The sequence below is a fragment of the Hydractinia symbiolongicarpus genome, chromosome 11 (genome assembly GCF_029227915.1).
Source record: "Hydractinia symbiolongicarpus strain clone_291-10 chromosome 11, HSymV2.1, whole genome shotgun sequence".
In the NCBI taxonomy this organism is placed as follows: Eukaryota; Metazoa; Cnidaria; class Hydrozoa; order Anthoathecata; family Hydractiniidae; genus Hydractinia; species Hydractinia symbiolongicarpus.
This window is the reverse complement of record NC_079885.1, coordinates 18,541,073-18,561,797: the sequence shown is the minus strand read 5'-3', so window position 1 is coordinate 18,561,797 and position 20,725 is coordinate 18,541,073. Positions and strand designations below refer to the sequence as shown.

Here is a 20,725-nt window from a genome sequence, read left to right as displayed (position 1 = left end):
TAGACTAGTGATCGTCCCGCCGAAGCGAGACAGTAGAAAAATCGTCTATATACTCATCGTTTTGGCCTTCTCCACGGAAATCTTTAGTAAAAGGCGAAAGATTTGTGCGTGAACTGAAGAAAGCCCAGAGTTGTCGTAAGTCGGCGCGACCTGTTGTGCCTTCGAGTCGACTTAACCTTTGCTTGTGGTGTGCCGCTTGCCAGTGTGTCCGTTCGTAGAGGACGCTTAAAAGGTGCTGCATCGTGAGGTGTAGACTTGACACAAGGACTTTCACCTTTCTGATCTACATCACCTAGTTGAGTGCGTTCGCGTGAATCACTAGGAAGTTGCGTTCGCTGTCTCGGAGAGTGTGGTCCCTGTAGGCAATACGTCGTACTAGTGGCTTGCGTTACATCTAGTTTGTTTCTACTGCAGTTCGACTCCTTTGGTTGTCTCTGAACTTTATTTCTTTCCTCGAGCCGATTTTGATTAGCTCGTATGTATTATTCTGCTAAAAAAAAAAAAAACTTGTGAGCGGGATACGGCCGAAAGGCCCTTGGCTCAACCCCTGCCGTCTGCGGCCTTCACTCTTCGCATTTGGAAAGCCATTGAGTGGACCGTGCTTACCAAGTCTCTGTGAGCGAGATGAGAGATAGGCCCGCGTATGGCCTCCTGCACGTTTTTTCATTTAGACTAGTGATCGTCCCGCCGAAGCGAGACAGTAGAAAAATCGTCTATATACTCATCGTTTTGGCCTTCTCCACGGAAATCTTTAGTAAAAGGCGAAAGATTTGTGCGTGAACTGAAGAAAGCCCAGAGTTGTCGTAAGTCGGCGCGACCTGTTGTGCCTTCGAGCCGACTTAACCTTTGCTTGTGGTGTGCCGCTTGCCAGTGTGTCCGTTCGTAGAGGACGCTTAAAAGGTGCTGCATCGTGAGGTGTAGACTTGACACAAGGACTTTCACCTTTCTGATCTACATCACCTAGTTGAGTGCGTTCGCGTGAATCACTAGGAAGTTGCGTTCGCTGTCTCGGAGAGTGTGGTCCCTGTAGGCAATACGTCGTACTAGTGGCTTGCGTTACATCTAGTTTGTTTCTACTGCAGTTCGACTCCTTTGGTTGTCTCTGAACTTTATTTCTTTCCTCGAGCCGATTTTGATTAGCTCGTATGTATTATTCTGCTAAAAAAAAAAAAAAACTTGTGAGCGGGATACGGCTGAAAGGCCCTTGGCTCAACCCCTGCCGTCTGCGGCCTTCACTCTTCGCATTTGGAAAGCCATTGAGTGGACCGTGCTTACCAAGTTTCTGTGAGCGAGATGAGAGATAGGCCCGCGTATGGCCTCCTGCACGTTTTTTCATTTAGACTAGTGATCGTCCCGCCGAAGCGAGACAGTAGAAAAATCGTCTATATACTCATCGTTTTGGCCTTCTCCACGGAAATCTTTAGTAAAAGGCGAAAGATTTGTGCGTGAACTGAAGAAAGCCCAGAGTTGTCGTAAGTCGGCGCGACCTGTTGTGCCTTCGAGCCGACTTAACCTTTGCTTGTGGTGTGCCGCTTGCCAGTGTGTCCGTTCGTAGAGGACGCTTAAAAGGTGCTGCATCGTGAGGTGTAGACTTGACACAAGGACTTTCACCTTTCTGATCTACATCACCTAGTTGAGTGCGTTCGCGTGAATCACTAGGAAGTTGCGTTCGCTGTCTCGGAGAGTGTGGTCCCTGTAGGCAATACGTCGTACTAGTGGCTTGCGTTACATCTAGTTTGTTTCTACTGCAGTTCGACTCCTTTGGTTGTCTCTGAACTTTATTTCTTTCCTCGAGCCGATTTTGATTAGCTCGTATGTATTATTCTGCTAAAAAAAAAAAAAGACTTGTGAGCGGGATACGGCCGAAAGGCCCTTGGCTCAACCCCTGCCGTCTGCGGCCTTCACTCTTCGCATTTGGAAAGCCATTGAGTGGACCGTGCTTACCAAGTCTCTGTGAGCGAGATGAGAGATAGGCCCGCGTATGGCCTCCTGCATGTTTTTTCATTTAGACTGTCCCGCCGAAGCGAGACAGTAGAAAAATCGTCTATATACTCATCGTTTTGGCCTTCTCCACGGAAATCTTTAGTAAAAGGCGAAAGATTTGTGCGTGAACTGAAGAAAGCCCAGAGTTGTCGTAAGTCGGCGCGACCTGTTGTGCCTTCGAGCCGACTTAACCTTTGCTTGTGGTGTGCCGCTTGCCAGTGTGTCCGTTCGTAGAGGACGCTCAAAAGGTGCTGCATCGTGAGGTGTAGACTTGACACAAGGACTTTCACCTTTCTGATCTACATCACCTAGTTGAGTGCGTTCGCGTGAATCACTAGGAAGTTGCGTTCGCTGTCTCGGAGAGTGTGGTCCCTGTAGGCAATACGTCGTACTAGTGGCTTGCGTTACATCTAGTTTGTTTCTACTGCAGTTCGACTCCTTTGGTTGTCTCTGAACTTTATTTCTTTCCTCGAGCCGATTTTGATTAGCTCGTATGTATTATTCTGCTAAAAAAAAAAAAAGACTTGTGAGCGGGATACGGCCGAAAGGCCCTTGGCTCAACCCCTGCCGTCTGCGGCCTTCACTCTTCGCATTTGGAAAGCCATTGAGTGGACCGTGCTTACCAAGTCTCTGTGAGCGAGATGAGAGATAGGCCCGCGTATGGCCTCCTGCATGTTTTTTCATTTAGACTAGTGATCGTCCCGCCGAAGCGAGACAGTAGAAAAATCGTCTATATACTCATCGTTTTGGCCTTCTCCACGGAAATCTTTAGTAAAAGGCGAAAGATTTGTGCGTGAAATGAAGAAAGCCCAGAGTTGTCGTAAGTCGGCGCGACCTGTTGTGCCTTCGAGCCGACTTAACCTTTGCTTGTGGTGTGCCGCTTGCCAGTGTGTCCGTTCGTAGAGGACGCTTAAAAGGTGCTGCATCGTGAGGTGTAGACTTGACACAAGGACTTTCACCTTTCTGATCTACATCACCTAGTTGAGTGCGTTCGCGTGAATCACTAGGAAGTTGCGTTCGCTGTCTCGGAGAGTGTGGTCCCTGTAGGCAATACGTCGTACTAGTGGCTTGCGTTACATCTAGTTTGTTTCTACTGCAGTTCGACTCCTTTGGTTGTCTCTGAACTTTATTTCTTTCCTCGAGCCGATTTTGATTAGCTCGTATGTATTATTCTGCTAAAAAAAAAAAAAACTTGTGAGCGGGATACGGCCGAAAGGCCCTTGGCTCAACCCCTGCCGTCTGCGGCCTTCACTCTTCGCATTTGGAAAGCCATTGAGTGGACCGTGCTTACCAAGTCTCTGTGAGCGAGATGAGAGATAGGCCCGCGTATGCCCTCCTGCACGTTTTTTCATTTAGACTAGTGATCGTCCCGCCGAAGCGAGACAGTAGAAAAATCGTCTATATACTCATCGTTTTGGCCTTCTCCACGGAAATCTTTAGTAAAAGGCGAAAGATTTGTGCGTGAACTGAAGAAAGCCCAGAGTTGTCGTAAGTCGGCGCGACCTGTTGTGCCTTCGAGCCGACTTAACCTTTGCTTGTGGTGTGCCGCTTGCCAGTGTGTCCGTTCGTAGAGGACGCTTAAAAGGTGCTGCATCGTGAGGTGTAGACTTGACACAAGGACTTTCACCTTTCTGATCTACATCACCTAGTTGAGTGCGTTCGCGTGAATCACTAGGAAGTTGCGTTCGCTGTCTCGGAGAGTGTGGTCCCTGTAGGCAATACGTCGTACTAGTGGCTTGCGTTACATCTAGTTTGTTTCTACTGCAGTTCGACTCCTTTGGTTGTCTCTGAACTTTATTTCTTTCCTCGAGCCGATTTTGATTAGCTCGTATGTATTATTCTGCTAAAAAAAAAAAAAACTTGTGAGCGGGATACGGCCGAAAGGCCCTTGGCTCAACCCCTGCCGTCTGCGGCCTTCACTCTTCGCATTTGGAAAGCCATTGAGTGGACCGTGCTTACCAAGTCTCTGTGAGCGAGATGAGAGATAGGCCCGCGTATGGCCTCCTGCACGTTTTTTCATTTAGACTAGTGATCGTCCCGCCGAAGCGAGACAGTAGAAAAATCGTCTATATACTCATCGTTTTGGCCTTCTCCACGGAAATCTTTAGTAAAAGGCGAAAGATTTGTGCGTGAACTGAAGAAAGCCCAGAGTTGTCGTAAGTCGGCGCGACCTGTTGTGCCTTCGAGCCGACTTAACCTTTGCTTGTGGTGTGCCGCTTGCCAGTGTGTCCGTTCGTAGAGGACGCCTAAAAGGTGCTGCATCGTGAGGTGTAGACTTGACACAAGGACTTTCACCTTTCTGATCTACATCACCTAGTTGAGTGCGTTCGCGTGAATCACTAGGAAGTTGCGTTCGCTGTCTCGGAGAGTGTGGTCCCTGTAGGCAATACGTCGTACTAGTGGCTTGCGTTACATCTAGTTTGTTTCTACTGCAGTTCGACTCTTTTGGTTGTCTCTGAACTTTATTTTTTTCCTCGAGCCGATTTTGATTAGCTCGTATGTATTATTCTGCTAAAAAAAAAAAAAACTTGTGAGCGGGATACGGCCGAAAGGCCCTTGGCTCAACCCCTGCCGTCTGCGGCCTTCACTCTTCGCATTTGGAAAGCCATTGAGTGGACCGTGCTTACCAAGTCTCTGTGAGCGAGATGAGAGATAGGCCCGCGTATGGCCTCCTGCACGTTTTTTCATTTAGACTAGTGATCGTCCCGCCGAAGCAAGACAGTAGAAAAATCGTCTATATACTCATCGTTTTGGCCTTCTCCACGGAAATCTTTAGTAAAAGGCGAAAGATTTGTGCGTGAACTGAAGAAAGCCCAGAGTTGTCGTAAGTCGGCGCGACCTGTTGTGCCTTCGAGCCGACTTAACCTTTGCTTGTGGTGTGCCGCTTGCCAGTGTGTCCGTTCGTAGAGGACGCCTAAAAGGTGCTGCATCGTGAGGTGTAGACTTGACACAAGGACTTTCACCTTTCTGATCTACATCACCTAGTTCAATGCGTTCGCGTGAATCACTAGGAAGTTGCGTTCGCTGTCTCGGAGAGTGTGGTCCCTGTAGGCAATACGTCGTACTAGTGGCTTGCGTTACATCTAGTTTGTTTCTACTGCAGTTCGACTCCTTTGGTTGTCTCTGAACTTTATTTCTTTCCTCGAGCCGATTTTGATTAGCTCGTATGTATTATTCTGCTAAAAAAAAAAAAAAACTTGTGAGCGGGATACGGCCGAAAGGCCCTTGGCTCAACCCCTGCCGTCTGCGGCCTTCACTCTTCGCATTTGGAAAGCCATTGAGTGGACCGTGCTTACCAAGTCTCTGTGAGCGAGATGAGAGATAGGCCCGCGTATGGCCTCCTGCACGTTTTTTCATTTAGACTAGTGATCGTCCCGCCGAAGCGAGACAGTAGAAAAATCGTCTATATACTCATCGTTTTGGCCTTCTCCACGGAAATCTTTAGTAAAAGGCGAAAGATTTGTGCGTGAACTGAAGAAAGCCCAGAGTTGTCGTAAGTCGGCGCGACCTGTTGTGCCTTCGAGCCGACTTAACCTTTGCTTGTGGTGTGCCGCTTGCCAGTGTGTCCGTTCGTAGAGGACGCCTAAAAGGTGCTGCATCGTGAGGTGTAGACTTGACACAAGGACTTTCACCTTTCTGATCTACATCACCTAGTTCAGTGCGTTCGCGTGAATCACTAGGAAGTTGCGTTCGCTGTCTCGGAGAGTGTGGTCCCTGTAGGCAATACGTCGTACTAGTGGCTTGCGTTACATCTAGTTTGTTTCTACTGCAGTTCGACTCCTTTGGTTGTCTCTGAACTTTATTTCTTTCCTCGAGCCGATTTTGATTAGCTCGTATGTATTATTCTGCTAAAAAAAAAAAAAAACTTGTGAGCGGGATACGGCCGAAAGGCCCTTGGCTCAACCCCTGCCGTCTGCGGCCTTCACTCTTCGCATTTGGAAAGCCATTGAGTGGACCGTGCTTACCAAGTCTCTGTGAGCGAGATGAGAGATAGGCCCGCGTATGGCCTCCTGCACGTTTTTTCATTTAGACTAGTGATCGTCCCGCCGAAGCGAGACAGTAGAAAAATCGTCTATATACTCATCGTTTTGGCCTTCTCCACGGAAATCTTTAGTAAAAGGCGAAAGATTTGTGCGTGAACTGAAGAAAGCCCAGAGTTGTCGTAAGTCGGCGCGACCTGTTGTGCCTTCGAGCCGACTTAACCTTTGCTTGTGGTGTGCCGCTTGCCAGTGTGTCCGTTCGTAGAGGACGCTTAAAAGGTGCTGCATCGTGAGGTGTAGACTTGACACAAGGACTTTCACCTTTCTGATCTACATCATCTAGTTGAGTGCGTTCGCGTGAATCACTAGGAAGTTGCGTTCGCTGTCTCGGAGAGTGTTGTCCCTGTAGGCAATACGTCGTACTAGTGGCTTGCGTTACATCTAGTTTGTTTCTACTGCAGTTCGACTCCTTTGGTTGTCTCTGAACTTTATTTCTTTCCTCGAGCCGATTTTGATTAGCTCGTATGTATTATTCTGCTAAAAAAAAAAAAAACTTGTGAGCGGGATACGGGCGAAAGGCCCTTGGCTCAACCCCTGCCGTCTGCGGCCTTCACTCTTCGCATTTGGAAAGCCATTGAGTGGACCGTGCTTACCAATTCTCTGTGAGCGAGATGAGAGATAGGCCCGCGTATGGCCTCCTGCACGTTTTTTCATTTAGACTAGTGATCGTCCCGCCGAAGCGAGACAGTAGAAAAATCGTCTATATACTCATCGTTTTGGCCTTCTCCACGGAAATCTTTAGTAAAAGGCGAAAGATTTGTGCGTGAACTGAAGAAAGCCCAGAGTTGTCGTAAGTCGGCGCGACCTGTTGTGCCTTCGAGCCGACTTAACCTTTGCTTGTGGTGTGCCGCTTGCCAGTGTGTCCGTTCGTAGAGGACGCTTAAAAGGTGCTGCATCGTGAGGTGTAGACTTGACACAAGGACTTTCACCTTTCTGATCTACATCACCTAGTTGAGTGCGTTCGCGTGAATCACTAGGAAGTTGCGTTCGCTGTCTCGGAGAGTGTGGTCCCTGTAGGCAATACGTCGTACTAGTGGCTTGCGTTACATCTAGTTTGTTTCTACTGCAGTTCGACTCTTTTGGTTGTCTCTGAACTTTATTTTTTTCCTCGAGCCGATTTTGATTAGCTCGTATGTATTATTCTGCTAAAAAAAAAAAAACTTGTGAGCGGGATACGGCCGAAAGGCCCTTGGCTCAACCCCTGCCGTCTGCGGCCTTCACTCTTCGCATTTGGAAAGCCATTGAGTGGACCGTGCTTACCAAGTCTCTGTGAGCGAGATGAGAGATAGGCCCGCGTATGGCCTCCTGCACGTTTTTTCATTTAGACTAGTGATCGTCCCGCCGAAGCGAGACAGTAGAAAAATCGTCTATATACTCATCGTTTTGGCCTTCTCCACGGAAATCTTTAGTAAAAGGCGAAAGATTTGTGCGTGAACTGAAGAAAGCCCAGAGTTGTCGTAAGTCGGCGCGACCTGTTGTGCCTTCGAGCCGACTTAACCTTTGCTTGTGGTGTGCCGCTTGCCAGTGTGTCCGTTCGTAGAGGACGCTTAAAAGGTGCTGCACCGTGAGGTGTAGACTTGACACAAGGACTTTCACCTTTCTGATCTACATCACCTAGTTGAGTGCGTTCGCGTGAATCACTAGGAAGTTGCGTTCGCTGTCTCGGAGAGTGTGGTCCCTGTAGGCAATACGTCGTACTAGTGGCTTGCGTTACATCTAGTCTGTTTCTACTGCAGTTCGACTCCTTTGGTTGTCTCTGAACTTTATTTCTTTCCTCGAGCCGATTTTGATTAGCTCGTATGTATTATTCTGCTAAAAAAAAAAAAACTTGTGAGCGGGATACGGGCGAAAGGCCCTTGGCTCAACCCCTGCCGTCTGCGGCCTTCACTCTTCGCATTTGGAAAGCCATTGAGTGGACCGTGCTTACCAAGTCTCTGTGAGCGAGATGAGAGATAGGCCCGCGTATGGCCTCCTGCACGTTTTTTCATTTAGACTAGTGATCGTCCCGCCGAAGCGAGACAGTAGAAAAATTGTCTATATACTCATCGTTTTGGCCTTCTCCACGGAAATCTTTAGTAAAAGGCGAAAGATTTGTGCGTGAACTGAAGAAAGCCCAGAGTTGTCGTAAGTCGGCGCGACCTGTTGTGCCTTCGAGCCGACTTAACCTTTGCTTGTGGTGTGCCGCTTGCCAGTGTGTCCGTTCGTAGAGGACGCTTAAAAGGTGCTGCATCGTGAGGTGTAGACTTGACACAAGGACTTTCACCTTTCTGATCTACATCACCTAGTTGAGTGCGTTCGCGTGAATCACTAGGAAGTTGCGTTCGCTGTCTCGGAGAGTGTGGTCCCTGTAGGTAATACGTCGTACTAGTGGCTTGCGTTACATCTAGTTTGTTTCTACTGCAGTTCGACTCCTTTGGTTGTCTCTGAACTTTATTTCTTTCCTCGAGCCGATTTTGATTAGCTCGTATGTATTATTCTGCTAAAAAAAAAAAAAACTTGTGAGCGGGATACGGCCGAAAGGCCCTTGGCTCAACCCCTGCCGTCTGCGGCCTTCACTCTTCGCATTTGGAAAGCCATTGAGTGGACCGTGCTTACCAAGTCTCTGTGAGCGAGATGAGAGATAGGCCCGCGTATGGCCTCCTGCACGTTTTTTCATTTAGACTAGTGATCGTCCCGCCGAAGCGAGACAGTAGTAAAATCGTCTATATACTTATCGTTTTGGCCTTCTCCACGGAAATCTTTAGTAAAAGGCGAAAGATTTGTGCGTGAACTGAAGAAAGCCCAGAGTTGTCGTAAGTGGGCGCGACCTGTTGTGCCTTCGAGCCGACTTAACCTTTGCTTGTGGTGTGCCGCTTGCCAGTGTGTCCGTTCGTAGAGGACGCTTAAAAGGTGCTGCATCGTGAGGTGTAGACTTGACACAAGGACTTTCACCTTTCTGATCTACATCACCTAGTTGAGTGCGTTCGCGTGAATCACTAGGAAGTTGCGTTCGCTGTCTCGGAGAGTGTGGTCCCTGTAGGCAATACGTCGTACTAGTGGCTTGCGTTACATCTAGTTTGTTTCTACTGCAGTTCGACTCCTTTGGTTGTCTCTGAACTTTATTTCTTTCCTCGAGCCGATTTTGATTAGCTCGTATGTATTATTCTGCTAAAAAAAAAAAAAAACTTGTGAGCGGGATACGGGCGAAAGGCCCTTGGCTCAACCCCTGCCGTCTGCGGCCTTCACTCTTCGCATTTGGAAAGCCATTGAGTGGACCGTGCTTACCAAGTCTCTGTGAGCGAGACCTGTTGTGCCTTCGAGCCGACTTAACCTTTGCTTGTGGTGTGCCGCTTGCCAGTGTGTCCGTTCGTAGAGGACGCTTAAAAGGTGCTGCATCGTGAGGTGTAGACTTGACACAAGGACTTTCACCTTTCTGATCTACATCACCTAGTTGAGTGCGTTCGCGTGAATCACTAGGAAGTTGCGTTCGCTGTCTCGGAGAGTGTGGTCCCTGTAGGCAATACGTCGTACTAGTGGCTTGCGTTACATCTAGTTTGTTTCTACTGCAGTTCGACTCCTTTGGTTGTCTCTGAACTTTATTTCTTTCCTCGAGCCGATTTTGATTAGCTCGCATGTATTATTCTGCTAAAAAAAAAAAAAAACTTGTGAGCGGGATACGGGCGAAAGGCCCTTGGCTCAACCCCTGCCGTCTGCGGCCTTCACTCTTCGCATTTGGAAAGCCATTGAGTGGACCGTGCTTACCAAGTCTCTGTGAGCGAGACCTGTTGTGCCTTCGAGCCGACTTAACCTTTGCTTGTGGTGTGCCGCTTGCCAGTGTGTCCGTTCGTAGAGGACGCTTAAAAGGTGCTGCATCGTGAGGTGTAGACTTGACACAAGGACTTTCACCTTTCTGATCTACATCACCTAGTTGAGTGCGTTCGCGTGAATCACTAGGAAGTTGCGTTCGCTGTCTCGGAGAGTGTGGTCCCTGTAGGCAATACGTCGTACTAGTGGCTTGCGTTACATCTAGTTTGTTTCTACTGCAGTTCGACTCCTTTGGTTGTCTCTGAACTTTATTTCTTTCCTCGAGCCGATTTTGATTAGCTCGTATGTATTATTCTGCTAAAAAAAAAAAAAACTTGAGAGCGGGATACGGCCGAAAGGCCCTTGGCTCAACCCCTGCCGTCTGCGGCCTTCACTCTTCGCATTTGGAAAGCCATTGAGTGGACCGTGCTTACCAAGTCTCTGTAAGCGAGATGAGAGATAGGCCCGCGTATGGCCTCCTGCACGTTTTTTCATTTAGACTAGTGATCGTCCCGCCGAAGCGAGACAGTAGAAAAATCGTCTATATACTCATCGTTTTGGCCTTCTCCACGGAAATCTTTAGTAAAAGGCGAAAGATTTGTGCGTGAACTGAAGAAAGCCCAGAGTTGTCGTAAGTCGGCGCGACCTGTTGTGCCTTCGAGCCGACTTAACCTTTGCTTGTGGTGTGCCGCTTGCCAGTGTGTCCGTTCGTAGAGGACGCTTAAAAGGTGCTGCATCGTGAGGTGTAGACTTGACACAAGGACTTTCACCTTTCTGATCTACATCACCTAGTTGAGTGCGTTCGCGTGAATCACTAGGAAGTTGCGTTCGCTGTCTCGGAGAGTGTGGTCCCTGTAGGCAATACGTCGTACTAGTGGCTTGCGTTACATCTAGTTTGTTTCTACTGCAGTTCGACTCCTTTGGTTGTCTCTGAACTTTATTTCTTTCCTCGAGCCGATTTTGATTAGCTCGTATGTATTATTCTGCTGAAAAAAAAAAAAACTTGTGAGCGGGATACGGCCGAAAGGCCCTTGGCTCAACCCCTGCCGTCTGCGGCCTTCACTCTTCGCATTTGGAAAGCCATTGAGTGGACCGTGCTTACCAAGTCTCTGTGAGCGAGATGAGAGATAGGCCCGCGTATGGCCTCCTGCACGTTTTTTCATTTAGACTAGTGATCGTCCCGCCGAAGCGAGACAGTAGAAAAATCGTCTATATACTCATCGTTTTGGCCTTCTCCACGGAAATCTTTAGTAAAAGGCGAAAGATTTGTGCGTGAACTGAAGAAAGCCCAGAGTTGTCGTAAGTCGGCGCGACCTGTTGTGCCTTCGAGCCGACTTAACCTTTGCTTGTGGTGTGCCGCTTGCCAGTGTGTCCGTTCGTAGAGGACGCTTAAAAGGTGCTGCATCGTGAGGTGTAGACTTGACACAAGGACTTTCACCTTTCTGATCTACATCACCTAGTTGAGTGCGTTCGCGTGAATCACTAGGAAGTTGCGTTCGCTGTCTCGGAGAGTGTGGTCCCTGTAGGCAATACGTCGTACTAGTGGCTTGCGTTACATCTAGTTTGTTTCTACTGCAGTTCGACTCCTTTGGTTGTCTCTGAACTTTATTTCTTTCCTCGAGCCGATTTTGATTAGCTCGTATGTATTATTCTGCTAAAAAAAAAAAAAACTTGTGAGCGGGATACGGCCGAAAGGCCCTTGGCTCAACCCCTGCCGTCTGCGGCCTTCACTCTTCGCATTTGGAAAGCCATTGAGTGGACCGTGCTTACCAAGTCTCTGTGAGCGAGATGAGAGATAGGCCCGCGTATGGCCTCCTGCACGTTTTTTCATTTAGACTAGTGATCGTCCCGCCGAAGCGAGACAGTAGAAAAATCGTCTATATACTCATCGTTTTGGCCTTCTCCACGGAAATCTTTAGTAAAAGGCGAAAGATTTGTGCGTGAACTGAAGAAAGCCCAGAGTTGTCGTAAGTCGGCGCGACCTGTTGTGCCTTCGAGCCGACTTAACCTTTGCTTGTGGTGTGCCGCTTGCCAGTGTGTCCGTTCGTAGAGGACGCTTAAAAGGTGCTGCATCGTGAGGTGTAGACTTGACACAAGGACTTTCACCTTTCTGATCTACATCACCTAGTTGAGTGCGTTCGCGTGAATCACTAGGAAGTTGCGTTCGCTGTCTCGGAGAGTGTGGTCCCTGTAGGCAATACGTCGTACTAGTGGCTTGCGTTACATCTAGTTTGTTTCTACTGCAGTTCGACTCCTTTGGTTGTCTCTGAACTTTATTTCTTTCCTCGAGCCGATTTTGATTAGCTCGTATGTATTATTCTGCTAAAAAAAAAAAAAAACTTGTGAGCGGGATACGGCTGAAAGGCCCTTGGCTCAACCCCTGCCGTCTGCGGCCTTCACTCTTCGCATTTGGAAAGCCATTGAGTGGACCGTGCTTACCAAGTTTCTGTGAGCGAGATGAGAGATAGGCCCGCGTATGGCCTCCTGCACGTTTTTTCATTTAGACTAGTGATCGTCCCGCCGAAGCGAGACAGTAGAAAAATCGTCTATATACTCATCGTTTTGGCCTTCTCCACGGAAATCTTTAGTAAAAGGCGAAAGATTTGTGCGTGAACTGAAGAAAGCCCAGAGTTGTCGTAAGTCGGCGCGACCTGTTGTGCCTTCGAGCCGACTTAACCTTTGCTTGTGGTGTGCCGCTTGCCAGTGTGTCCGTTCGTAGAGGACGCTCAAAAGGTGCTGCATCGTGAGGTGTAGACTTGACACAAGGACTTTCACCTTTCTGATCTACATCACCTAGTTGAGTGCGTTCGCGTGAATCACTAGGAAGTTGCGTTCGCTGTCTCGGAGAGTGTGGTCCCTGTAGGCAATACGTCGTACTAGTGGCTTGCGTTACATCTAGTTTGTTTCTACTGCAGTTCGACTCCTTTGGTTGTCTCTGAACTTTATTTCTTTCCTCGAGCCGATTTTGATTAGCTCGTATGTATTATTCTGCTAAAAAAAAAAAAAAGACTTGTGAGCGGGATACCGCCGAAAGGCCCTTGGCTCAACCCCTGCCGTCTGCGGCCTTCACTCTTCGCATTTGGAAAGCCATTGAGTGGACCGTGCTTACCAAGTCTCTGTGAGCGAGATGAGAGATAGGCCCGCGTATGGCCTCCTGCATGTTTTTTCATTTAGACTAGTGATCGTCCCGCCGAAGCGAGACAGTAGAAAAATCGTCTATATACTCATCGTTTTGGCCTTCTCCACGGAAATCTTTAGTAAAAGGCGAAAGATTTGTGCGTGAACTGAAGAAAGCCCAGAGTTGTCGTAAGTCGGCGCGACCTGTTGTGCCTTCGAGCCGACTTAACCTTTGCTTGTGGTGTGCCGCTTGCCAGTGTGTCCGTTCGTAGAGGACGCTCAAAAGGTGCTGCATCGTGAGGTGTAGACTTGACACAAGGACTTTCACCTTTCTGATCTACATCACCTAGTTGAGTGCGTTCGCGTGAATCACTAGGAAGTTGCGTTCGCTGTCTCGGAGAGTGTGGTCCCTGTAGGCAATACGTCGTACTAGTGGCTTGCGTTACATCTAGTTTGTTTCTACTGCAGTTCGACTCCTTTGGTTGTCTCTGAACTTTATTTCTTTCCTCGAGCCGATTTTGATTAGCTCGTATGTATTATTCTGCTAAAAAAAAAAAAAGACTTGTGAGCGGGATACGGCCGAAAGGCCCTTGGCTCAACCCCTGCCGTCTGCGGCCTTCACTCTTCGCATTTGGAAAGCCATTGAGTGGACCGTGCTTACCAAGTCTCTGTGAGCGAGATGAGAGATAGGCCCGCGTATGGCCTCCTGCATGTTTTTTCATTTAGACTAGTGATCGTCCCGCCGAAGCGAGACAGTAGAAAAATCGTCTATATACTCATCGTTTTGGCCTTCTCCACGGAAATCTTTAGTAAAAGGCGAAAGATTTGTGCGTGAAATGAAGAAAGCCCAGAGTTGTCGTAAGTCGGCGCGACCTGTTGTGCCTTCGAGCCGACTTAACCTTTGCTTGTGGTGTGCCGCTTGCCAGTGTGTCCGTTCGTAGAGGACGCTTAAAAGGTGCTGCATCGTGAGGTGTAGACTTGACACAAGGACTTTCACCTTTCTGATCTACATCACCTAGTTGAGTGCGTTCGCGTGAATCACTAGGAAGTTGCGTTCGCTGTCTCGGAGAGTGTGGTCCCTGTAGGCAATACGTCGTACTAGTGGCTTGCGTTACATCTAGTTTGTTTCTACTGCAGTTCGACTCCTTTGGTTGTCTCTGAACTTTATTTCTTTCCTCGAGCCGATTTTGATTAGCTCGTATGTATTATTCTGCTAAAAAAAAAAAAAAACTTGTGAGCGGGATACGGCCGAAAGGCCCTTGGCTCAACCCCTGCCGTCTGCGGCCTTCACTCTTCGCATTTGGAAAGCCATTGAGTGGACCGTGCTTACCAAGTCTCTGTGAGCGAGATGAGAGATAGGCCCGCGTATGCCCTCCTGCACGTTTTTTCATTTAGACTAGTGATCGTCCCGCCGAAGCGAGACAGTAGAAAAATCGTCTATATACTCATCGTTTTGGCCTTCTCCACGGAAATCTTTAGTAAAAGGCGAAAGATTTGTGCGTGAACTGAAGAAAGCCCAGAGTTGTCGTAAGTCGGCGCGACCTGTTGTGCCTTCGAGCCGACTTAACCTTTGCTTGTGGTGTGCCGCTTGCCAGTGTGTCCGTTCGTAGAGGACGCTTAAAAGGTGCTGCATCGTGAGGTGTAGACTTGACACAAGGACTTTCACCTTTCTGATCTACATCACCTAGTTGAGTGCGTTCGTGTGAATCACTAGGAAGTTGCGTTCGCTGTCTCGGAGAGTGTGGTCCCTGTAGGCAATACGTCGTACTAGTGGCTTGCGTTACATCTAGTTTGTTTCTACTGCAGTTCGACTCCTTTGGTTGTCTCTGAACTTTATTTCTTTCCTCGAGCCGATTTTGATTAGCTCGTATGTATTATTCTGCTAAAAAAAAAAAAAACTTGTGAGCGGGATACGGCCGAAAGGCCCTTGGCTCAACCCCTGCCGTCTGCGGCCTTCACTCTTCGCATTTGGAAAGCCATTGAGTGGACCGTGCTTACCAAGTCTCTGTGAGCGAGATGAGAGATAGGCCCGCGTATGGCCTCCTGCACGTTTTTTCATTTAGACTAGTGATCGTCCCGCCGAAGCGAGACAGTAGAAAAATCGTCTATATACTCATCGTTTTGGCCTTCTCCACGGAAATCTTTAGTAAAAGGCGAAAGATTTGTGCGTGAACTGAAGAAAGCCCAGAGTTGTCGTAAGTCGGCGCGACCTGTTGTGCCTTCGAGCCGACTTAACCTTTGCTTGTGGTGTGCCGCTTGCCAGTGTGTCCGTTCGTAGAGGACGCTTAAAAGGTGCTGCATCGTGAGGTGTAGACTTGACACAAGGACTTTCACCTTTCTGATCTACATCACCTAGTTGAGTGCGTTCGCGTGAATCACTAGGAAGTTGCGTTCGCTGTCTCGGAGAGTGTGGTCCCTGTAGGCAATACGTCGTACTAGTGGCTTGCGTTACATCTAGTATGTTTCTACTGCAGTTCGACTCCTTTGGTTGTCTCTGAACTTTATTTCTTTCCTCGAGCCGATTTTGATTAGCTCGTATGTATTATTCTGCTAAAAAAAAAAAAAAACTTGTGAGCGGGATACGGCCGAAAGGCCCTTGGCTCAACCCCTGCCGTCTGCGGCCTTCACTCTTCGCATTTGGAAAGCCATTGAGTGGACCGTGCTTACCAAGTCTCTGTGAGCGAGATGAGAGATAGGCCCGCGTATGGCCTCCTGCACGTTTTTTCATTTAGACTAGTGATCGTCCCGCCGAAGTGAGACAGTAGAAAAATCGTCTATATACTCATCGTTTTGGCCTTCTCCACGGAAATCTTTAGTAAAAGGCGAAAGATTTGTGCGTGAACTGAAGAAAGCCCAGAGTTGTCGTAAGTCGGCGCGACCTGTTGTGCCTTCGAGCCGACTTAACCTTTGCTTGTGGTGTGCCGCTTGCCAGTGTGTCCGTTCGTAGAGGACGCTTAAAAGGTGCTGCATCGTGAGGTGTAGACTTGACACAAGGACTTTCACCTTTCTGATCTACATCACCTAGTTGAGTGCGTTCGCGTGAATCACTAGGAAGTTGCGTTCGCTGTCTCGGAGAGTGTGGTCCCTGTAGGCAATACGTCGTACTAGTGGCTTGCGTTACATCTAGTTTGTTTCTACTGCAGTTCGACTCCTTTGGTTGTCTCTGAACTTTATTTCTTTCCTCGAGCCGATTTTGATTAGCTCGTATGTATTATTCTGCTAAAAAAAAAAAAACTTGTGAGCGGGATACGGCCGAAAGGCCCTTGGCTCAACCCCTGCCGTCTGCGGCCTTCACTCTTCGCATTTGGAAAGCCATTGAGTGGACCGTACTTACCAAGTCTCTGTGAGCGAGATGAGAGATAGGGCGGCGTATGGCCTCCTGCACGTTTTTTCATTTAGACTAGTGATCGTCCCGCCGAAGCGAGACAGTAGAAAAATCGTCTATATACTCATCGTTTTGGCCTTCTCCACGGAAATCTTTAGTAAAAGGCGAAAGATTTGTGCGTGAACTGAACAAAGCCCAGAGTTGTCGTAAGTCGGCGCGACCTGTTGTGCCTTCGAGCCGACTTAACCTTTGCTTGCGGTGTGCCGCTTGCCAGTGTGTCCGTTCGTAGAGGACGCTTAAAAGGTGCTGCATCGTGAGGTGTAGACTTGACACAAGGACTTTCACCTTTCTGATCTACATCACCTAGTTGAGTGCGTTCGCGTGAATCACTAGGAAGTTGCGTTCGCTGTCTCGGAGAGTGTGGTCCCTGTAGGCAATACGTCGTACTAGTGGCTTGCGTTACATCTAGTTTGTTTCTACTGCAGTTCGACTCCTTTGGTTGTCTCTGAACTTTATTTCTTTCCTCGAGCCGATTTTGATTAGCTCGTATGTATTATTCTGCTAAAAAAAAAAAAAAACTTGTGAGCGGGATACGGCCGAAAGGCCCTTGGCTCAACCCCTGCCGTCTGCGGCCTTCACTCTTCGCATTTGGAAAGCCACTGAGTGGACCGTGCTTACCAAGTCTCTGTGAGCGAGATGAGAGATAGGCCCGCGTATGGCCTCCTGCACGTTTTTTCATTTAGACTAGTGATCGTCCCGCCGAAGCGAGACAGTAGAAAAATCGTCTATATACTCATCGTTTTGGCCTTCTCCACGGAAATCTTTAGTAAAAGGCGAAAGATTTGTGCGTGAACTGAAGAAAGCCCAGAGTTGTCGTAAGTCGGCGCGACCTGTTGTGCCTTCGAGCCGACTTAACCTTTGCTTGTGGTGTGCCGCTTGCCAGTGTGTCCGTTCGTAGAGGACGCTTAAAAGGTGCTGCATCGTGAGGTGTAGACTTGACACAAGGACTTTCACCTTTCTGATCTACATCACCTAGTTGAGTGCGTTCGCGTGAATCACTAGGAAGTTGCGTTCGCTGTCTCGGAGAGTGTGGTCCCTGTAGGCAATACGTCGTACTAGTGGCTTGCGTTACATCTAGTTTGTTTCTACTGCAGTTCGACTCCTTTGGTTGTCTCTGAACTTTATTTCTTTCCTCGAGCCGATTTTGATTAGCTCGTATGTATTATTCTGCTAAAAAAAAAAAAAAACTTGTGAGGGGGATACGGCCGAAAGGCCCTTGGCTCAACCCCTGCCGTCTGCGGCCTTCACTCTTCGCATTTGGAAAGCCATTGAGTGGACCGTGCTTACCAAGTCTCTGTGAGCGAGATGAGAGATAGGGCGGCGTATGGCCTCCTGCACGTTTTTTCATTTAGACTAGTGATCGTCCCGCCGAAGCGAGACAGTAGAAAAATCGTCTATATACTCATCGTTTTGGCCTTCTCCACGGAAATCTTTAGTAAAAGGCGAAAGATTTGTGCGTGAACTGAAGAAAGCCCAGAGTTGTCGTAAGTCGGCGCGACCTGTTGTGCCTTCGAGCCGACTTAACCTTTGCTTGTGGTGTGCCGCTTGCCAGTGTGTCCGTTCGTAGAGGACGCTTAAAAGGTGCTGCATCGTGAGGTGTAGACTTGACACAAGGACTTTCACCTTTCTGATCTACATCACCTAGTTGAGTGCGTTCGCGTGAATCACTAGGAAGTTGCGTTCGCTGTCTCGGAGAGTGTGGTCCCTGTAGGCAATACGTCGTACTAGTGGCTTGCGTTACATCTAGTTTGTTTCTACTGCAGTTCGACTCCTTTGGTTGTCTCTGAACTTTATTTCTTTCCTCGAGCCGATTTTGATTAGCTCGTATGTATTATTCTGCTAAAAAAAAAAAAAACTTGTGAGCGGGATACGGCCGAAAGGCCCTTGGCTCAACCCCTGCCGTCTGCGGCCTTCACTCTTCGCATTTGGAAAGCCATTGAGTGGACCGTGCTTACCAAGTCTCTGTGAGCGAGATGAGAGATAGGCCCGCGTATGGCCTCCTGCACGTTTTTTCATTTAGACTAGTGATCGTCCCGCCGAAGCGAGACAGTAGAAAAATCGTCTATATACTCATCGTTTTGGCCTTCTCCACGGAAATCTTTAGTAAAAGGCGAAAGATTTGTGCGTGAACTGAAGAAAGCCCAGAGTTGTCGTAAGTCGGCGCGACCTGTTGTGCCTTCGAGCCGACTTAACCTTTGCTTGTGGTGTGCCGCTTGCCAGTGTGTCCGTTCGTAGAGGACGCTTAAAAGGTGCTGCATCGTGAGGTGTACACTTGACACAAGGACTTTCACCTTTCTGATCTACATCACCTAGTTGAGTGCGTTCGCGTGAATCACTAGGAAGTTGCGTTCGCTGTCTCGGAGAGTGTGGTCCCTGTAGGCAATACGTCGTACTAGTGGCTTGCGTTACATCTAGTATGTTTCTACTGCAGTTCGACTCCTTTGGTTGTCTCTGAACTTTATTTCTTTCCTCGAGCCGATTTTGATTAGCTCGTATGTATTATTCTGCTAAAAAAAAAAAAAACTTGTGAGCGGGATACGGCCGAAAGGCCCTTGGCTCAACCCCTGCCGTCTGCGGCCTTCACTCTTCGCATTTGGAAAGCCATTGAGTGGACCGTGCTTACCAAGTCTCTGTGAGCGAGATGAGAGATAGGCCCGCGTATGGCCTCCTGCACGTTTTTTTCATTTAGACTAGTGATCGTCCCGCCGAAGCGAGACAGTAGAAAAATCGTCTATATACTCATCGTTTTGGCCTTCTCCACGGAAATCTTTAGTAAAAGGCGAAAGATTTGTGCGTGAACTGAAGAAAGCCCAGAGTTGTCGTAAGTCGGCGCGACCTGTTGTGCCTTCGAGCCGACTTAACCTTTGCTTGTGGTGTGCCGCTTGCCAGTGTGTCCGTTCGTAGAGGACGCTTAAAAGGTGCTGCATCGTGAGGTGTAGACTTGACACAAGGACTTTCACCTTTCTGATCTACATCACCTAGTTGAGTGCGTTCGCGTGAATCACTAGGAAGTTGCGTTCGCTGTCTCGGAGAGTGTGGTCCCTGTAGGCAATACGTCGTACTAGTGGCTTGCGTTACATCTAGTTTGTTTCTACTGCAGTTCGACTCTTTTGGTTGTCTCTGAACTTTATTTCTTTCCTCGAGCCGATTTTGATTAGCTCGTATGTATTATTCTGCTAAAAAAAAAAAAAACTTGTGACGGGATACGGCCGAAAGGCCCTTGGCTCAACCCCTGCCGTCTGTGGCCTTCACTCTTCGCATTTGGAAAGCCATTGAGTGGACCGTACTTACCAAGTCTCTGTGAGCGAGATGAGAGATAGGGCGGCGTATGGCCTCCTGCACGTTTTTTCATTTAGACTAGTGATCGTCCCGCCGAAGCGAGACAGTAGAAAAATCGTCTATATACTCATCGTTTTGGCCTTCTCCACGGAAATCTTTAGTAAAAGGCGAAAGATTTGTGCGTGAACTGAAGAAAGCCCAGAGTTGTCGTAAGTCGGCGCGACCTGTTGTGCCTTCGAGCCGACTTAACCTTTGCTTGTGGTGTGCCGCTTGCCAGTGTGTCCGTTCGTAGAGGACGCTTAAAAGGTGCTGCATCGTGAGGTGTAGACTTGACACAAGGACTTTCACATTTCTGATCTACATCACCTAGTTGAGTGCGTTCGCGTGAATCACTAGGAAGTTGCGTTCGCTGTCTCGGAGAGTGTGGTCCCTGTAGGCAATACGTCGTACTAGTGGCTTGCGTTACATCTAGTTTGTTTCTACTGCAGTTCGACTCCTTTGGTTGTCTCTGAACTTTATTTCTTTCCTCGAGCCGATTTTGATTAGCTCGTATGTATTATTCTGCTAAAAAAAAAAAAAACTTGTGAGCGGGATACGGCCGAAAGGCCCTTGGCTCAACCCCTGCCGTCTGCGGCCTTCACTCTTCGCATTTGGAAAGCCATTGAGTGGACCGTGCTTACCAAGTCTCTGTGAGCGAGATGAGAGATAGGGCGGCGTATGGCCTCCTGCACGTTTTTTCATTTAGACTAGTGATCGTCCCGCCGAAGCAAGACAGTAGAAAAATCGTCTATATACTCATCGTTTTGGCCTTCTCCACGGAAATCTTTAGTAAAAGGCGAAAGATTTGTGCGTGAACTGAAGAAAGCCCAGAGTTGTCGTAAGTCGGCGCGACCTGTTGTGCCTTCGAGCCGACTTAACCTTTGCTTGTGGTGTGCCGCTTGCCAGTGTGTCCGTTCGTAGAGGACGCTTAAAAGGTGCTGCATCGTGAGGTGTAGACTTGACACAAGGACTTTCACCTTTCTGATCTACATCACCTAGTTGAGTGCGTTCGCGTGAATCACTAGGAAGTTGCGTTCGCTGTCTCGGAGAGTGTGGTCCCTGTAGGCAATACGTCGTACTAGTGGCTTGCGTTACATCT

General features: G+C 48.4%; 30 non-coding genes across 30 annotated transcripts; all 30 read right to left on the bottom strand.

Moving 5' to 3' along the window:
- Positions 1-12: 12 nt before the first annotated feature.
- LOC130619392 (U5 spliceosomal RNA) lies at positions 13-133 on the bottom strand. Its single transcript, XR_008980133.1, has one exon. It is a non-coding gene; the product is annotated as a U5 spliceosomal RNA (small nuclear RNA).
- Positions 134-680: 547 nt separating this feature from the next.
- On the bottom strand, positions 681-801 carry LOC130619391 (U5 spliceosomal RNA). Its single transcript, XR_008980132.1, has one exon. It is a non-coding gene; the product is annotated as a U5 spliceosomal RNA (small nuclear RNA).
- Positions 802-1,349: 548 nt separating this feature from the next.
- On the bottom strand, positions 1,350-1,470 carry LOC130619389 (U5 spliceosomal RNA). The gene has a single exon (XR_008980130.1). It is a non-coding gene; the product is annotated as a U5 spliceosomal RNA (small nuclear RNA).
- Positions 1,471-2,011: 541 nt separating this feature from the next.
- Positions 2,012-2,132, bottom strand: LOC130619677 (U5 spliceosomal RNA). Its single transcript, XR_008980416.1, has one exon. It is a non-coding gene; the product is annotated as a U5 spliceosomal RNA (small nuclear RNA).
- A 548-nt stretch (positions 2,133-2,680) lies between these two features.
- On the bottom strand, positions 2,681-2,801 carry LOC130618838 (U5 spliceosomal RNA). The gene has a single exon (XR_008979583.1). It is a non-coding gene; the product is annotated as a U5 spliceosomal RNA (small nuclear RNA).
- A 547-nt stretch (positions 2,802-3,348) lies between these two features.
- Positions 3,349-3,469, bottom strand: LOC130619388 (U5 spliceosomal RNA). Its single transcript, XR_008980128.1, has one exon. It is a non-coding gene; the product is annotated as a U5 spliceosomal RNA (small nuclear RNA).
- Positions 3,470-4,016: 547 nt separating this feature from the next.
- LOC130619387 (U5 spliceosomal RNA) lies at positions 4,017-4,137 on the bottom strand. Its single transcript, XR_008980127.1, has one exon. It is a non-coding gene; the product is annotated as a U5 spliceosomal RNA (small nuclear RNA).
- Positions 4,138-4,684: 547 nt separating this feature from the next.
- LOC130619695 (U5 spliceosomal RNA) lies at positions 4,685-4,805 on the bottom strand. The gene has a single exon (XR_008980433.1). It is a non-coding gene; the product is annotated as a U5 spliceosomal RNA (small nuclear RNA).
- Positions 4,806-5,353: 548 nt separating this feature from the next.
- On the bottom strand, positions 5,354-5,474 carry LOC130619386 (U5 spliceosomal RNA). The gene has a single exon (XR_008980126.1). It is a non-coding gene; the product is annotated as a U5 spliceosomal RNA (small nuclear RNA).
- Positions 5,475-6,022: 548 nt separating this feature from the next.
- On the bottom strand, positions 6,023-6,143 carry LOC130619385 (U5 spliceosomal RNA). Its single transcript, XR_008980125.1, has one exon. It is a non-coding gene; the product is annotated as a U5 spliceosomal RNA (small nuclear RNA).
- A 547-nt stretch (positions 6,144-6,690) lies between these two features.
- Positions 6,691-6,811, bottom strand: LOC130619383 (U5 spliceosomal RNA). The gene has a single exon (XR_008980124.1). It is a non-coding gene; the product is annotated as a U5 spliceosomal RNA (small nuclear RNA).
- A 546-nt stretch (positions 6,812-7,357) lies between these two features.
- LOC130619382 (U5 spliceosomal RNA) lies at positions 7,358-7,478 on the bottom strand. The gene has a single exon (XR_008980123.1). It is a non-coding gene; the product is annotated as a U5 spliceosomal RNA (small nuclear RNA).
- A 546-nt stretch (positions 7,479-8,024) lies between these two features.
- LOC130618790 (U5 spliceosomal RNA) lies at positions 8,025-8,145 on the bottom strand. The gene has a single exon (XR_008979534.1). It is a non-coding gene; the product is annotated as a U5 spliceosomal RNA (small nuclear RNA).
- Positions 8,146-8,692: 547 nt separating this feature from the next.
- On the bottom strand, positions 8,693-8,813 carry LOC130619924 (U5 spliceosomal RNA). Its single transcript, XR_008980661.1, has one exon. It is a non-coding gene; the product is annotated as a U5 spliceosomal RNA (small nuclear RNA).
- Positions 8,814-10,314: 1,501 nt separating this feature from the next.
- Positions 10,315-10,435, bottom strand: LOC130619381 (U5 spliceosomal RNA). Its single transcript, XR_008980122.1, has one exon. It is a non-coding gene; the product is annotated as a U5 spliceosomal RNA (small nuclear RNA).
- Positions 10,436-10,982: 547 nt separating this feature from the next.
- On the bottom strand, positions 10,983-11,103 carry LOC130619380 (U5 spliceosomal RNA). The gene has a single exon (XR_008980121.1). It is a non-coding gene; the product is annotated as a U5 spliceosomal RNA (small nuclear RNA).
- Positions 11,104-11,650: 547 nt separating this feature from the next.
- LOC130619379 (U5 spliceosomal RNA) lies at positions 11,651-11,771 on the bottom strand. Its single transcript, XR_008980120.1, has one exon. It is a non-coding gene; the product is annotated as a U5 spliceosomal RNA (small nuclear RNA).
- Positions 11,772-12,319: 548 nt separating this feature from the next.
- LOC130619377 (U5 spliceosomal RNA) lies at positions 12,320-12,440 on the bottom strand. The gene has a single exon (XR_008980117.1). It is a non-coding gene; the product is annotated as a U5 spliceosomal RNA (small nuclear RNA).
- A 549-nt stretch (positions 12,441-12,989) lies between these two features.
- LOC130619376 (U5 spliceosomal RNA) lies at positions 12,990-13,110 on the bottom strand. The gene has a single exon (XR_008980116.1). It is a non-coding gene; the product is annotated as a U5 spliceosomal RNA (small nuclear RNA).
- Positions 13,111-13,658: 548 nt separating this feature from the next.
- Positions 13,659-13,779, bottom strand: LOC130618837 (U5 spliceosomal RNA). Its single transcript, XR_008979582.1, has one exon. It is a non-coding gene; the product is annotated as a U5 spliceosomal RNA (small nuclear RNA).
- Positions 13,780-14,327: 548 nt separating this feature from the next.
- On the bottom strand, positions 14,328-14,448 carry LOC130619375 (U5 spliceosomal RNA). Its single transcript, XR_008980115.1, has one exon. It is a non-coding gene; the product is annotated as a U5 spliceosomal RNA (small nuclear RNA).
- A 547-nt stretch (positions 14,449-14,995) lies between these two features.
- On the bottom strand, positions 14,996-15,116 carry LOC130619374 (U5 spliceosomal RNA). Its single transcript, XR_008980114.1, has one exon. It is a non-coding gene; the product is annotated as a U5 spliceosomal RNA (small nuclear RNA).
- Positions 15,117-15,663: 547 nt separating this feature from the next.
- LOC130619745 (U5 spliceosomal RNA) lies at positions 15,664-15,785 on the bottom strand. Its single transcript, XR_008980484.1, has one exon. It is a non-coding gene; the product is annotated as a U5 spliceosomal RNA (small nuclear RNA).
- A 546-nt stretch (positions 15,786-16,331) lies between these two features.
- On the bottom strand, positions 16,332-16,452 carry LOC130619805 (U5 spliceosomal RNA). The gene has a single exon (XR_008980543.1). It is a non-coding gene; the product is annotated as a U5 spliceosomal RNA (small nuclear RNA).
- A 548-nt stretch (positions 16,453-17,000) lies between these two features.
- Positions 17,001-17,121, bottom strand: LOC130619372 (U5 spliceosomal RNA). Its single transcript, XR_008980113.1, has one exon. It is a non-coding gene; the product is annotated as a U5 spliceosomal RNA (small nuclear RNA).
- A 548-nt stretch (positions 17,122-17,669) lies between these two features.
- On the bottom strand, positions 17,670-17,790 carry LOC130619370 (U5 spliceosomal RNA). Its single transcript, XR_008980111.1, has one exon. It is a non-coding gene; the product is annotated as a U5 spliceosomal RNA (small nuclear RNA).
- A 547-nt stretch (positions 17,791-18,337) lies between these two features.
- Positions 18,338-18,458, bottom strand: LOC130619369 (U5 spliceosomal RNA). The gene has a single exon (XR_008980110.1). It is a non-coding gene; the product is annotated as a U5 spliceosomal RNA (small nuclear RNA).
- Positions 18,459-19,006: 548 nt separating this feature from the next.
- On the bottom strand, positions 19,007-19,127 carry LOC130619368 (U5 spliceosomal RNA). Its single transcript, XR_008980109.1, has one exon. It is a non-coding gene; the product is annotated as a U5 spliceosomal RNA (small nuclear RNA).
- Positions 19,128-19,673: 546 nt separating this feature from the next.
- On the bottom strand, positions 19,674-19,794 carry LOC130619367 (U5 spliceosomal RNA). The gene has a single exon (XR_008980108.1). It is a non-coding gene; the product is annotated as a U5 spliceosomal RNA (small nuclear RNA).
- Positions 19,795-20,341: 547 nt separating this feature from the next.
- LOC130619693 (U5 spliceosomal RNA) lies at positions 20,342-20,462 on the bottom strand. Its single transcript, XR_008980432.1, has one exon. It is a non-coding gene; the product is annotated as a U5 spliceosomal RNA (small nuclear RNA).
- Between the last annotated feature and the right edge of the window lie 263 nt (positions 20,463-20,725).